Consider the following 16,738-nt stretch of genomic DNA (forward strand, 5'->3'; position numbering starts at 1 on the left):
AAAACCTCCGGGGTGAAAAGTTGAGTGAGGGAAAAAGTAAAAATATACGGTAATGAAAAAGTAAAAAACCGTCAGGTAGCAAAGTAAGATCGGCAACAAAACGCACAGCAGCGTAAACAAGTCTGCAAGTTGTGACCGGAAACAGGAAACAGGTGACCGGAAACAGGAAACAGCCTCCATAAGAACAGCCCTTAGCCGTGGTATATTGGCCATATACCATACCCCCTCGGGCCTTATTACTTAAGTATGTTCCTGGAAATCTTGAATATTCTGTACCAAATATGTTGGACATGACAGTCCCTCAGTCAGTTCTATACTCTGGCAGCTCTATCTAGTGCGTCCCTAGGCCCTTTGGTGTGTTTCCTTCATATTGGTCTGTGAGGCCTATCTCAAGTCGCAGTCCTACTTCATTACATTACATTACATTACATTTAAGTCATTTAGCAGACGCTCTTATCCAGAGCGACTTACAAATTGGTGCATTCACCTTATGATATCCAGTGGAACAACCACTTTACAATAGTGCATCTAAATCTTTTAAGGGGGGGGGGGGGGGGTTAGAAGGATTACTTTATCCTATCCTAGGTATTCCTTAAAGAGGTGGGGTTTCAGGTGTCTCCGGAAGGTGGTGATTGACTCCGCTGTCCTGGCGTCGTGAGGGAGCTTGTTCCACCATTGGGGTGCCTGAGCAGCGAACAGTTTTGACTGGGCTGAGCGGGAACTGTGCTTCCTCAGAGGTAAGGGGGCCAGCAGGCCAGAGGTGGATGAACGCAGTGCCCTTGTTTGGGTGTAGGGCCTGATCAGAGCCTGAAGGTATGGAGGTGCCGTTCCCTTCACAGCTCCGTAGGCAATCACCAATCACCAAGCCAAACCATTACCTGGCAATCCTACTATCTCCTACTATCAATCCTACTTCCTTGCTGATGAGACAAACAACAACAGTCTGGGCCTGGAATCAGTCACTCTTTCACTCTAGCTCCCATGATCTTCTGCTCTGGGCCATTAGCACACAGCCCTGTGACAGCGGGTCGTCCCATTTGTTTGTCCTCTCCGAAGTAAATAAGTTGTGATTTCATTTGCAGGTGATGAACCCCACTGCGTGTTATAACGTGTCACATGCACACTGATGTCCACTGTTCAACACCATACAGCTGTGCCTGAACACTGGAGAACCAGCTTGTGCTCAGATAGCCAAAGCAATAGTTAAAATACTGTACCATAATGCTGTTAGTGAACAATGGTTCCTATGTCAGATTGGGTAGAAATACTGTAAATCGCTATGCCAAAGATTTGATGATAACCAATTGTACTATTTTATGGATTCTAATGTTAGCAATGTGTCTAAAGACCTATATTCTTCTGTAAGAGAGTAGTGCGTAGCGTTAACTGTGGATAGTGTTAACTGCCAGAGAGATCTTGAGGGGATGCCAATAGCAGGTGATACACCTCTACTTAAGACAAGCCAAAACAATCTCTCATCCTGAGGGGAGGTATTCACTCTGTCAGGACAGAATGACAGGTAAAACCCTCCTCACCACAAACCTCTCTTGCCAAGGTATTGGTGTGTGTTTGTATAAGTGTGTCTATGTTTGTGAGCATGAGAGTGTGTGACACTGAACAGGCTGAGGGGATATGGGGGGGGGGGTACTTTAATCAGCCACAGCCCTGGAGCAGAGAGGAGTCTGGTTACCCCGACACAAACAAACGGCTTGACCGACAGATCGGGTCTCCAGAAAACCACAACCATTTACAAGATAATGAACAATTGGCAATACTCCAAAGTTTGTCCAGGGGTTATGGATGAGTTATCAAGAATCACTCTGGTTTGTTGTTAGAGGATGTGCCATCCAGTGCAGGCAGTGAGATAAAGCACAAGGGAGGATGGAGGAAGATTGATTTCTGGTGGTCCTTCTCACTGGATTTGTGTAGCCAGATATAATTGCAAAACCACATGAGGCATTTGGGCCTTAAACTACTCAGCATGCTCTCTTCACAAAAGTGGAGTTTTTGAAAGAGCATTAGGGAATGGCAGGTCATGGCGAGGGGTCCAAATGGCATGTACTTGGCAACTCGATCCAAGGGGTCAGCTCGGTTGTTAAAGGCCTAGTATAGCAAAGGGACCAGAAAGGGCATGAAACACTTTCCCACAACGCAATCTGCAGTAATGGCAGGAAAATGTATAAATATCGAATAGAGTATGATTTCAGAGCATTTAGAGCAACGTTTTAATCAAGTGATGCTTTTTAGATTACTGAAAATCATTTAGTGACAATACTGACCTCTTCATTTTTGTGGACATGTTCAGTTACTCGTGAGGAGTCAGTATATCATTTGAGCATTAGCTTTAATATGTTGACATACACCAGCTGCAACAACCTAGCCACAAACCCCTTACTCATGGGAGAATGGAGAGGTAGAGTGAGAATGGGAAAACCTTTTCTTTTAATCTTTAGATATGAGAGGGGAGAGGGTGCTTTTCTTCATTTCTCAGAGGGCCTGTTTTCTATTTTCCAGCGCTGAACCCACAGGAAGGCCCTTGTGTTCCATACGCCGTCCGCTCTGTCCCGCTCCCCGCCGGGGGCCCTATCTTACCTCACATCAGGCAGATATGCTTTCAAAGGCTGCCCCTGCTGGCCCCCTTTATGGCCACTCTTTAATAGCCATTCAAAAGCATGGAAATGTGGGTGCATAATGGGAGATGGGAGGAAGGGGTGGAGGGAGGGAGAGAAAATTAAAAAAAACACGTCCTGCTGTACAAAACCCCATTGAATGCAGCTCGAGGGTGCTGCACAGCTATGCCGGTGAGGGATTTTCTGAAGGCCCGGGAGTTATTTGGACGCTGCTGAACATCTGCTCGCAGTGAACAAGCCCCCTCACGTCCCTTCCTCCACCTCTCTTTCAGTCTCCTGCTCCTTCCCTTTCACCATGGCCGTCCAATCATAATAAACTTTAGGGCTTGCTCTAATTAGGGCTGGCCTGCCGGCTGAGGAGCGACTGACTGTGCATGCCTGAGCACAGTGATTGTGATTATCCTTCACATGAACAAAGAGTCCACCTCCACCACCACTGCTCTGCAGAGGGGCTCCTCTTCTAAAGGAAATAATCCAGCTACAGTACCGGGCTGAGGCTCATGCTCAATGAGGGAAATAGATGGTATAGAATTGTACAGAAATGGTATAGAACAAAAGTTGTTAATGACTCTGAATGTACAGGTAACTGTCAAAATAAAGGAAACACTTCGAGTAAACGAGGGATGCAAAGTATATTGAAAGCAGGTGCTTCCACACAGGTGTGGTTCCTGAGTCAATTAGGGAAAGGGGATACCTAGTACCTAGTCAGTTGCACAACTGATATGCATTCAACCGAAATGTGTCTTCCGCATTTAACCCAACCCCTCTGAATCAGAGAGGTGCAATTAACATCCCATCATGCTTAGGGTCATGCATAAAAATGCCCAGTTGCCCATTATTTTGACTTCCATGGCTAGAATAAAAAATGTCAGTGACTTTGAAAGAGGGGTCTCAACGAAGCATAGTGGGGTTAAAGGGTGTGTGTGTGTGTGTGTGTGTGTGTCAGTCACCAGATCTCAACCCATTTGGACACTTATGGGAGATTCTGGAGCGGCGCATGAGACACCGTTTTCCACCACCATCAACAAAATAATAACTGATGTAATTTCTTGTTAGAGAATGGTGTCACATCCCTCCCGTAGAGTTCCAGACACTTGTAGAATCTATGCCAAGGTGCATTGAAGCTGTTCTGGCGACCCATGGTGGCCTAAAGCCCTATTAAGACATTTTATGTTGGTTTTTCCTTTATTTTGGCAGTTACCTGTATTCACGCTGAAGGAAATGGGGTTGTATCAAATGAAATGTTGTTTTTTTGTAAAAGTAACTAATTGGGTGTCTTGGATTTTTCCTCAATTTTTTTTGAGGAATATAATCAATACTGATTAGATGGGATACAAAGATTTTTTTTACCATAAAATGTTTATCAATTTCCGTTGTGATAAGGTATTAGTATGAGGCTTGAAATGGAATACTATTACTGTCAGTCAACCAGAAAGAATGCAGGATGTACCGATGGAATGTATGAGATATAGATACGCAAGTTAATACTAAATGGCAGGGACACAATTTTTGTGCGTTTCCTATCACCCATCGCTCCCAATTGTAAAGCTTTTCTAAAACTACCTCTTAGTGCTTGGTATTTTTTGCATTATCATTTTTTGATTTCACCTTTATTTAACCACGTAGGCTAGTTGAGAACAAGTTCTCATTTACAACTGCGACCTGGCCAAGAATAAAGCAAAGCAGTTCGACACATACAACAACACAGAGTTACACATGGAATAAACAAACATACAGGCAATAATACAATAGAAAAAAATCTATATACAGTGTGTGCAAATGAGGTAAGATAAGGGAGGTAAGGCAATAAATAGGCCATGGTGGCGAAGTAATTACAATATACCAATTAAACACTGGAGTGATTGATGTGCAGAAGATGAATGTGCAAGTAGAGATACTGGGGTGCAAAGGAGCAAGATAAATACATAAATAAATAAATAAATAAATACAGTATGGGGATGAGGTAGTTGGATGGGCTATATGACAGATGGGCTATGTACAGGTGCAGTGATCTGTGAGCTGCTCTGACAGCTGGTGCTTAAAGCTAGTGAGGGAGATATGAGTCTCCAGCTTCAGTGATTTTTGCAGTTCGTTCCAGTCATTGGCAGCAGAGAACTGGAAGGAAAGGCGGCCAAAGGAGGAATTGGCTTTGGGGGTGACTAGTGAGATATACCTGCTGGAGCCCGTGCTACAGGTGTGTGCTGCTATGGTGACCAGTGAGCTGAGATAAGGCGGGGCTTTACCTAGCAGAGACTTGTAGATGACCTGGAGCCAGCGGGTTTGGCGACGAATATGAAGCGAGAGCCAGCCAACGAGAGCATACAGGTCGCAGTGGTGGGTAGTATATGGGGCTTTGGTGAGAAAACGGATGGCACTGCATCCAATTTGTTGAGTAGAGTGTTGGAGGCTATTTTGTAATTGACAGTGCCAAAGTCGAGTATCGGTAGGATGGTCAGTTTTACAAGAGTATGTTTGGCAGCATGAGTGAAGGATGCTTTGTTGCAAAATAGGAAGCTGATTCTAGATTTAATATTGGATTGGAGATGCTTAATGTGAGTCTGGAAGGAGAGTTTACAGTCTAACCAAACACCTAGGTATTTGTAGTTGTCCACATATTCTAAGTCAGAACCGTCCAGAGTAGTGATGCTGGACGGGCGGGCAGGTACGGGCAGCGATCGGTTGAAGAGCATGCATTTAGTTTAACTTGCATTTAAGAGCAGTTGGAGGCAATGGAAGGAGAGTTGTATGGCATTGAAGCTCGTCTAGAGGTTAGTTAACACAGTGTCCAAAGGGCCAGAAATATACAGAATGGTGTTGTCTGCATAGAGGTGGATCAGAGAATCACCAGCAGCAAGAGCGACATCATTGATGTATACAGAGAAGAGAGTCGGCCCAAGAATTTAACCCTGTGGCACCCCCATAGACTGCCAGAGGTCCAGCCAACAGGCCCTCCGATTTGACACACTGAACTCTATCAGAGTAGTAGTTGGTGAACCAGGCGAGGCAGTCATTTGAGAAACCAAGGCTGTTTGGTCTGCCAATAAGACTGTGGTGATTGACAGAGTCGAAAGCCTTGGCCAGGTCGATGAATACGGCTGCACAGTAATGTCTCTTATCGATGGCGGTTGTGATATCGTTTAGGACCTTGAGCGTGGCTGAGGTGCACCCATAACCAGCTCTGAAACCAGATTGCATAGCGGAGAAGGTACGGTGGGATTCGAAATGGTCGGTAATCTGTTTGTTAACTTGGCTTTTGAAGACCTTAGAAAGGCAGGGTAGGATAGATATAGGTCTGTAGCAGTTTGGGTCTAGAGTATCTCCCCCTTTGAAGAGCGGGGATGATCGCGGCAATGTCCTTCCACGGGGGAGCAAAATGGCTTGGCTAGTTCAGAGTGGAAATGGATGGCAGAGAAAACCAGGTTAGAGTGATATGACATTTCAGAGTTCCCTGTTATCAGTACAATCACATGGGGGGCTGGGGGAGGAATCAGATGTCATACTGCCATGAGAGAACACAGACTGTTCTTTCATAAAGACGTTTGACCATTTATTATAGTAATTAGTGAGAGAGACAGAGAGAGTTATATTTCTTTATCTGCATCTCAGACTGAGGGAATTTCCTTGTAGTATTTCAGCACTTTTCCGCAAAGCACCACAGTTTGTATTCCGTCAGCATCACTTTCCCGCAATAACAATGTCTAAAAAAGCCTATATACAAAATGTATGGCTGAGGGGATGCTTAGAAAAAGAGACAGATCCCCTCCCCCACAATCCTGTGTTGCTCTACCCCCAGCACTACGTAGGCCACCATTTGAACAACTCCAAAATCTAAAACAGTCCCACACCTCACCCTCTCTTTAGGCTCTGTTGTTTATTCCTCCTTAAGGCCACTTGACAAATAACCAGGTTACTGGGCTGATTTGTGAATCCTGAGGGTATGGAGAGAGAGGCGGATGGGGAGGTGGTGGAGGGGGAGGTGTGCGCTCCACCCAAACCTCCAGCCACCCCCCCAGGCAGAGGTAAGGCAGATGGGCTCTGGGTCAGAACATGTTGAGATGATTAGGCATCAACAGGCTGCTAGCTGGCTAACCATTTCCCAACTTCCAGGTTTCTGCCAGGCCTTCATGAAAATCATGGTTTTATGGTCTCTCAGCTGTGTCTGTTTGATTCAATGTTTGTTTAAGTTGCTTTGTTGGCCTACTTGTTGTTGAGAGTGTTGTTTGGTTCCGTATCCCCTCACTGTTAAAGCCAAGCCAAGGCTGACCCTATGGGAAAAATATTTTTATAGCAGCCACACTTATTGTTGCACAAATTTCATGTTGTTTCATGTTGGTGAGTATGTCATGATATGCTTTATTTCCTAAAGCATAATGTGAAGTGTTGCTACTGAAGGGTCGTAATATTACTTTCACAAAGGAAAGTCAATAGTTATTCAAACTTTCCATTAACACTCAAAAACAGATTGTTAAATTTCATTCTATCCTCAATTACTCCTAATGACAAATACAGATTGTAATTCGGTCACATGTTTACCTTCATTTCCCAGGATTAATCAGTGTGGCCAGAAGGGAAAAAACCCACTCGGGTCATGATAATGAGTTCACCAGTGGATCTTTCTCCTTGCTCACCCTACACTAGAAAAACAGTCAGCCTCCTCTATCCATCTGGGTCCCATTAGAGTTAGCAAAATACACACAGGCTTAATTTAGCCCAATGAAGAGGCCCTGACACCCATCAGGCATGCTCAGCAGGTACCGCACAGGTGGCCTCTTCCCCACCGTTGGCCTTCCCCCACCCTGCCATTCCGTTCCTTGTAACAGCAATTCTGTTGATTCAATTAAACACGAAAAGTGCTATGGCGCTCCCGCACAAAGGTACAAGGCCAGTCAGGGAGAGAGATGGAAGGCAAAAAGCATCCATTAGAGCCAAAGACAGGCAAACAAATGCTCTGTAACCAGGGAGAGGCCAAATGGGTGGAGGTGGGAGGGGTGGGGGAGAGGAGGAGGTAAAGGGGTTGGACAAAGGGGTCATTATTTTTGGGGGTAGCCCATTGGATCCCAGCAGCGATGACATAGGGTGAGACAGCTGTGAAGGACTCGATGGGGTCGACTGGCCACAAATGCCCGGATTACCACTGACATTAGGTAAACATTGAAGGATAAGCAAGAGTAACTCTTCTATGGGTTTAGGGGATGTGGCTTTCTATTGAGGACTGTGTCAGTTCTGAGATGAGAAGAGACAGGGAAGGTGTCTGTTGTTGTGCTGCTCTGCAAACAAAACACAAACAACAATGTTGAAGCAAATTAAATGCATACAGCAGTGCGATAACTTTGTATTAGGCAGAGAGAGAAAAAATGACATTTGGTGGTTATACACAAATATTTATTCTCATGATTTAAATCAAACTGTTGCTTTTAAAGGTTGAGCAAGCCCACACACCTGCATATCTGTCATGATGAGCTGGTTTGGAAGGTGAGAGGGCAGAACCACCCAATCTCTCCTTTTTAATCTGTCCGCCTAAAGGTTTGATCCCGAGGGCAGCGTGTGCCCCCATAGCCCTCATGACCCAGTGAGTACTCTGGTGAGGGGAGGGCCTGTCGCAGTGCACCATGGTGGCTATGGCCTGTGGAAAATCAATATACTGTAGGTCAGAGCTGGCAAGTTAGGCAACAAATAGTATGAGAATTTACCAAGACACTATAGAATGTTTTCAAGCTGCAGACACACTGAGGCCAGATATAGTATACTATACATCCTGTACATTCCATTACACTAACAGTACTTCAAATCAAATTGTATTTTTCACATGTGCCGAATACAACAAGTGTAGACTTTCCCATGAAATGCTTACTTACGAGCCCTTTCCCAACGACGCAGTTAAAAAATATCAAAATTAACAAATAGATAAGAAAATAGTAACCCAATAAAATAATGAGCCTATTTAAAGACTATATTTATTTTTTAACTTTATTTAACTAGGCAAGTCAGTTAAGAACAAATTCTTATTTTCAATGAAGGCCTAGGAACTGCCTTGTTCAGGGGTAGAACGACAGATTTTTACCTTGTCAGCTCGGGGATCTGATCTTGCAACTTTTCGGTTACTAGTCCAACAATCTAACCACTAGGCTACCCTGCCACCCCATATTCAAGGACTACCGAGTCAGTGACCTGGGGTACGAGGTAGTTGGGGTGATTGATTGAGGTAATATGTACATGTAGGTTTGGTGAGGTGATTGATTAAAGTGCTATGTACATGTACAACACAATCTCACATTCAATCCGTGCTGACAAGTAGGTAGGGGATGAAAAGCAGAAAGTCCAGGTAGCTGTTAAATGACTTTCAACCACTAAGAGCTATAACGAATGTTATATCAAGTAATGTAGGTAGAGTAAATAGATTTGGTCCCAAGGATTAGACAATTCATTATGTTGTGGTGGGAAAGGTGAGGTAGATAGTTTGTTTTGTTATCTGCCTTTGTGTTTAATGAATAGTTAACGACATAGCCTCCTCGAGCCAATAATGTCAAACTTCATAAGTCACCATTGTAGTGCCTTGAGACATCCCTCCCCAACAGCACAGCATACATGCAGGCTAAACTAATTGTGGCGTTCCAAATGGGCATTCTAATGGAATACCAGTTGGACATAGCTTTCTTAACCATTGGCATTTGGGGCATTGTCTTCCTGAAGGACGAAAACAAGTGTGACAAAGGAAAGTGTCTGATTTGTCCAAACAATCCATTAAATTAGCCCTGAGCTCTGTGAAACCCAAAACCCACAAGGTCTGCCTGCATTACCTTGGCACCAGAGTCAGGTCAGGGAGGGTGTGTGTGTGACTGCAGTCCGGGAGTTGAGAAAGTGGCGCTTATAAAGGTTATTTGAAAGAAAGGTGCTCTTTAATCCGGGGGATTCTAACGTGACCCCACCCCAGTTCAACGTAAACAAACCCATGCGGCTCATGGCGATGAAGACGATAACTTTATAGTGCGAGAGCTAAGATTCAGGAAAACAATGTGATTCTAAACAACTCTTTCTGTCAATTCCTAGCAGTGGCACTATTAGCTTTTCAGCTTGTGTAAAGGCAAAACAATCCCATTAGCTTGAATCGGTTTAGTAGCCTACATGTGACTGGTTGGCCCAAAATGCATCAGGTGATCAAGATTTGCTGTGGGGGGGGGGGGATCAGTGTTGGGATTGGTTAATACTGTTTTAACTGAATTTAGCAATGGAATTCCCAAATAATCTAGAGACCAATCTACCCATTGAATAGCCTGAAGTGATGTCTGACAACACAGGCTTTGGCTGGACAGGTTTTTGTAACGGCAACACAACCCTTTGATTAGTGAACTGCCACACTAACCCCAGTCCACACAATCTTTTCCAAAGCTCAGTGGTCAGGTAGCAACCACCCTTCCCCCCCTTCAAAGACCTGCCTTCCTATCCCCTTGATAACCTCCTCTGCCTGTCTATTAATCAAGAGAGGGGCTTTATCTGGGGGAAGTGATTAGCCACAAGCTCTTACAAAAAAAAAAATTGTAATCCTTTCACTAATGGCAAAAGAGAAAAAAGTTCCCCAGACGTCCTGGTATTGTAGCCAGATTTCCTCTCTCACCCACAAAAAAACGGTCATATCTTCCCTTTTGAGGAAAGAGTGGTAAATTAAAAGTTATTGTTACTTTCCTGGAGATATGGACCCCATACTCACCCACCACCCATTCCCTCATTCCAACCTTCTGGAAGATTTATTGGAGAAACAATGGGTGGAAAATAATTTGGAGAGCGCAAATGTCAAACAGTTTGAGGTAAACCTGGAGCAATGACGGAGGTTATAGCCCTCTACGCTGCAAACAGGATAACACAGTTAAGCTGTTTGAAGAACAGAAATCTTTCTGCATACCGTAAACTACTCTGCAAAATTAGTCTCTCTGATGTAGCTTTCAACATTTTGAACTTAAAAAAATGAAACTCATATAGATATGAGTATCTGTTAAATATTTACAGTTGATTAATTGAATAAAGATGCAACTCATGAGCAAAAAAAAATATTCTCTGCATCTCTCTTTTGCCATGAGCAAAGAGTGGATTCTTGAGAGAACTTGTGACAGCAGCACAAATCAGTAAAGCCAGCAGCTATGGGGCAGTGGGTGTAGGAAGGGGGGCTGCTTTTGTGTCAGAAGTACGTTGTTCACTCATTCACTCCCCAGCTGCAGACGGTTTTCAGGGCTCCGGTTCCCATACTTAGATTAAATCATCCAAATTCGAACGATAAATGAGTGTGTGTGTGAAGAGGTTACTGATGAAGGAGGGGGAGGAGAAAGGAAGGAGAAAAGGAGAATGATGAGGAGAGTGTTTTCCACGGGCTGGGTCTGGGGGGGCGGGGAGAGATGCAGGAGGAGGGGTGGTGGGACAACTAAAGAGTCCCCTTTTCCCCTCTTGTAACTTTATTGATTACATTGTGATGCAGGGAAGGCCTGGGAACGCCATGCAGCGCTATGCAGGGTAGCAGCTGGCTCCCTGCCCACTCTAATCCACAAGCTTACTGCTCCAGCAAAATCAAGCTCTGGAGACAGAGACCATTTTACTGGAGTTTGGGGAAGAGGATCCTTATGCTGTTAGCCAGATCATCTCTGTCCCTTTGACTTTGTTGTGTAAATGTTACGACACGCACAATGTTTTTGTTAGCAATTCATATACTCTTCCCTTTCTTTTTTATGTTTTCCTTTCACTTCTCTCAGGACTCCCTTTCATGGTCAGAAAAGAAGAGTTCGGTATCAGTGTTGCAAACGTTACAGAAGTTCATTCTGAAAATATCACAACGCAATACTGACAACGGAGGGTCACTGCGTATTACACTCGGCTCACTGCCAGCCTCCTAGCTTTCTGCATGTTGAATCAGTCTAACTTCTACATCGGAAGACAGTGTGCCACTTCTTTCACAGAGGACATGATGAATATATTGAAGAGTTCAAACAATGATCTTTATTTGGAGAAAAAAAAAACATACAATTAAAGACCATTCAGCTATTAAAGTACAGATACGCATAGTACAACAATCATGGTAGTAATAATTGCATAGGTCTTTGAACCGGTTACCCGGAGAATGAAATCGGAAATACATTCACTACAACCAACTCTATATGGTAGAAATAACAGAAACAGTACACAACACAGGAAGAAAAGAAAAAAAACATTTGAGGGAAGAAAGCGCTCCAGCACAGATGGTTATGCTTGGGAAACCCCCCAAAATAAAACAGAGAACTGCATCAGAAGGAAAAGAAAGGAATGGAAGGACAAGAAATGAAGAGGTGGAACTGTGGAGGATGTTGACTTGAACATACATTCAGACCAGACGGGGCGTTTGAAGTTGGCCATAGTTAATTCTCTGCTTTAGAATGGGGGAGTAGACACCACCTCGCTCTAGCCTCTTTTTTTTTATGGCTTTAGAAAGGAGAAGTGAGACAGCTGGAGATCTGGCTCAGAGCATTTATTTACTTCTCCCTGTGGCAAAGTAAAACTTCTCCACAAAGAGAGCCGGTGAATGGCTCACCCCGGGTAGTCTTGCCCTACGTTCTCCTTTGTGTATCTTAGTTTAAAGCTAAAGCATTCTGTATTTGTTTCTTTTCATCAAAGGGAAAAAAAGGCGTTTAAGCGAAGGCGCCGGTGTGGCGCGGTGGACTATGTGCTTGGATACGGCGATTTAAGACGCGTTAAGGTGAAGGAATGATCGACCTTTGGCTATGTTGAGGGGAGCAATACAAGTTTTGGTTTTGGAGGTACTGACAAATCCTTTTATCCTAAGAATGCCTTTCCTTAAAAAGGGCAAGGCAGGACATTACCAAGTAACGTGAACCAAAGCCAAAATCTTACAGAGAATTACATAACAGATGTATCAGTCTAATAAAGCTTGTTTTTAGAGAACACTAATAAACCTGACTTGACTGATATGTCAAAATCAGGAAGAGGACAGGGTCTTTGAAAAGGGTATGAAACCTATCATCAGAGGTAGGGAGAGGTTTCCATGTTGAATACTGAATGGCTTTGTACTGTAAAATATTCTGCTTGATGTCAAAATGAATGAAGCCAAGATCACAAGGGAATGGATATCTGGGACACACTCCAGTCACATAGCCTACATACATCCCCCTTCCTCTTAAAAGTCCCCGGACAAGTAAAAACTAGAAGAGGATTTATCTAACCTAGCCTAATTCTGCTGCTCTGTATTTAACAATATGCCATTTTGACAATCAAAGTTTTGTGCCAAATAGATCAATCATGTCCTGTTGGGGCTCCTGAGTGGCACAGCGTTCTAAGGCACTGCATCTCAGTGCTAGAGGCGCCACTACAGCCTCTGGTTTGATTCCAGGCTGTATCACAACCGGCCGTGATTGGGAGTCCCATAAAGGGACGTAGAATTGGCCCAGCGTCATCTGGGTTAGGGTTTGGCTGGGGTAGGCCGTCATTGTAAATAATAATTTTTCTATACTGACTTGTTAAATAAAAATAAAAAATTGAAGCACAATCTCATACAAAACAGAGGTTTTGGCTGTAGGTGGCTCTCCCTTTGAAATGTTGAAAGCTGAACACAGAGCCTTTCTAGAGCCTGAGGCACTGATCGTAAACAGAACAGAATTATGCATTTCAATCCATAAAACATTCACATGGAACAGTAAGAGATGAGGTAACTTCCTGTTTTCAGGAAGTAGTGTTTTAAAGCGGCAATCAGTAGTTGTAATATAACAAAGTGTACTCCCAGGCCATTTTGGTAAAAAGCTGAGGGATGGGCTGGAGAAATGTAACCACTCTGAAAATCATAGATAAAGCTATGGATGCAAGGACTGACCATACCAAATTATAGTTTTAACCAAGTTGAGGCTTTATAGTGTTTGGTTACGTTTACTTTATTTACAAACATCGGGGTAAAATAAGCTTATATTTTGGGTTCTGTAAGGGGTACAACAGTTGAACTAAGCTCTGAGGCATTTATAAATTATATTCTTAAATAATCAATAGGTACATATCATTCACAAGTACAAAAATGATGTAGCAACTGCAGATTGCCCCTTTAAAGTATTATTTTGTACAAACCACATTTTCAATCCCGGTCTTAAATGTATTGCTTTTGGTGCAGGGTAAAGCAGACAGATCATATCCCAAGATAATAACATTATTCACAAAGTTTGAAAGAGTCAACTTGAGACCTGGATATCACTGCTATAATGTTCAACTGGGCTCTCTTTTCAAAGGAAAATGCACTCAGACACAATTCACAGGCATGCTGTCGAGAAGAGCATTTTGCAGAGACTACCCTCTAGTGGCAAAAAAAGGTTATTTTGCCAACAACTATTTGTTGTTGCTTTAGCAAATACAGTCAACAAAGAGCCAATGAAATGACATGGGATAAATATGAAAATCATTTCATAATAAAAATGCAATTCGTCTTGATTTCTCTCAAGAACTGAGATGATACCTATAACAGACTAACTGCAATACCTTCACAACTGTCAAACTGAAGATGAATTGTAGTTAATATACAAAGACAGGAAACGGATGTTAGGATACAAAATAATCAGAGACAATTAAAAACAGAAATCGATATCTGGTGACTGCATTTCTTCAAGTACAGTCACAAAAACGATCAAGTGCTATGATGATCCTGGCTCTCATGAGGACCACAACAGGAAATGAAGACCCAGAGATACCTCGGCACCAGAGGATAAGTTCATTAGTTACCAGCCTCATAAAGTGCAGCCCAAATAAATGCTTCACAGACTTCAAGTAACAGACATCTCAACATCAACTGTTCAGAGGAGACTGTGCGAATCAGGCCTTCATGGTCGAATTTCTGCAAAGTAACCACGACTAAAGGACACCAATAAGAAGAAGACTTTCTTGGGCCAAGAAACACGAGCAATGGAAATCTATCCTTTGGTCTGATGAGTCCAAATTTGCGAATTTTGATTTCAACCGCCGTCTTTGTGAGACGCAGAGTAGGTGAATGGATGATCTCCGCATGTGTGGTTCCCACCATGAAGCATGGAGGGGGAGGTGTGGTGGTGCTTTGCTGGTGACAGTCAGAGATTTATTTAGAAGTCAAGGCACACTTAACCAGCATGGATACCACAGCATTCTGCAGTGATACGCCATCCCATCTGGTTTGCGCTTAGTGGGACTATCATTTGTTTTTCAACAGGACAATGACCAACACACCTCCGGGCTGTGTAAGGGCTATTTGACCAAGGAGAGTGTTGGAGTGTTGCATCAGATCACCCGACCTCAAACCAATTGAGATGGTTTGGGATCAGTTGGACCGCAGAGTGAAGGAAAAGCATTCAACAAGTGCTCAGCATATGTGGATACTCCTTCAAGACTGTTGGAAAAGCATTCCAGGCGAAGCTGGTTGAGAGAATGCCAAGAGTGTGAAAAGCTGTCATCAAGGCAAAGGCTTTGAAGAATCTAAAATATATTTTTATTTGTTTAACACTTTTTTGGTTACTACATGATTCCATGTGTGTTATGTCATAGTTTTGATGTCTTCACTATTATTCTGCAATGTAGAAAATAGGAAAAATCAAGAAAAACCCTGGAATGCGTAGGTGTGTTCCAACTTTTGACTGGTGCTGAATATTGAGCATGCCATTTAGGTAACAACATTTCAGTCAGGTAAACTGATACTAAAGTACTTAAAGGTGGAACTTAGGTCAAACTGAAATACAGTACAACTGGGCATATGCAATAGGGAAAACTGTTGTCCTACCTTTCTCTAAGCCCCTGTCCTACTCTGAAGCCCATGCCTTCTAGAGTGAACACACAAGAGGCCCTATCCTGTGGAAAGAAAACATAAATTGTTCGATGTGACAATAATGGATACAACAAACACACCGTTTGATGATTACCAATCTTTCAAACAATTGTGGGTGGGTATGTCAGGTGGATGTCATGTGTGACGTTACGTGCTTAACCTAACGTTACCTTGTCCATTTCCCCTCTTGAGGCTTGGTCTTTGTAAATATGTGACACCATCTCCAGGTGTAGGAACTCAAAGAGTATGTCGTCGGCCATGTCTGAAATTAAAATGTTACTCTTAATACAAAAAGCTAGGCACGGTTCTCTAGCTGACTGACAAACGAATACAACATGCTAGCTAAATGATCCTGGTACATTGGGGGACAACATCCAGCTACTGTAACTAACGTTAGCTAAATTAGTGCTTGATACTACGGGAAATGCTTTCTTCTGAGTTACAATATCATTTGCTATCTATGTGCAATCAGTATGATCATATATTGGTAACGCATGTAAATCCAACAAAATACCTATTGTACAGCTTTGGTTTGAGGTATTTTCCCCTAACTTGCCCACGATGTAAACAAAGAGTTACTTCCTGATTACGGAAACTGCGAAGGAGGCACAACTTTGCTTAGGCGTGTCGAAGGACACAAATAGTTGGCTTGGATGAATGATTACAAGTGAAAAGGCAAAACATTTTTATTTAGTGTTAACTTCAGAAGAAAATATGATCAGAAACTCTTAATTTATTAATAGGGTCACCAGCTAGGACAACAATACAAACAGTTATTTTCTTCATCCAGCTCACAAGAGCGTCACATAATCTCAATGCATTTCATTTTAAATTGACAGGTTTAATTCTCTAACGCAAATGTTTCACTCTCTAATTCACATTTTCACAAACCGTAAAAATAAACCATTTATGTTTTGTTGAATATCTTCTCGTTTTAGGCTACCTTTTGTTACCGCTTCAATGCTATGGTAAAAAATATATTCAGGCCTCTGGTATTGCTTAGCATTATTAGAGTATACTACAAAAAGGTTTGGAGATCTTGGACTATCTGAGTCTGAAAAAGGGCGCACAAATAATTGTCCTGCAAAAAAGACTGCATTTGAAGTAAATGTGCATCATATTTTCCTTTTGAAGTAGGCCCACGTTGGACATGGCAACATGCATTTCTAATTCCAAAATGGCTAAAGCTGCTAATCAGATTTGCAATGAATATATATATTTTTTAAAACAGTCCTTCCATTACATTGTATGTTTAATTCTTCACTTTTAAAAATACAATAGTATCAATGACATGGTCACAGACGTTTCA

General features: G+C 42.8%; 1 long non-coding RNA gene across 2 annotated transcripts; it reads right to left on the reverse strand.

Annotated features, from left to right (window-relative positions):
• Positions 1 to 558: 558 nt before the first annotated feature.
• LOC106612722 (uncharacterized) lies at positions 559 to 16,053 on the reverse strand. Of its 2 annotated transcripts, XR_001330359.3 has the most exons (5): positions 15,944 to 16,053; positions 15,600 to 15,691; positions 15,385 to 15,452; positions 8,070 to 8,253; positions 559 to 7,897 (listed from the first exon to the last, which is right to left on the reverse strand). It is a non-coding gene; the product is annotated as an uncharacterized LOC106612722 (long non-coding RNA). The 2 variants fall into 2 exon arrangements; XR_014378872.1 differs by lacking the exons at positions 559 to 7,897; positions 8,070 to 8,253 and adding an exon at positions 11,587 to 15,174.
• Positions 16,054 to 16,738: the final 685 nt, after the last annotated feature.

The sequence above is a fragment of the Salmo salar genome, chromosome 09, assembly GCF_965601325.2.
Source record: "Salmo salar chromosome 09, fSalSal1, whole genome shotgun sequence".
In the NCBI taxonomy this organism is placed as follows: domain Eukaryota; kingdom Metazoa; phylum Chordata; class Actinopteri; order Salmoniformes; family Salmonidae; genus Salmo; species Salmo salar.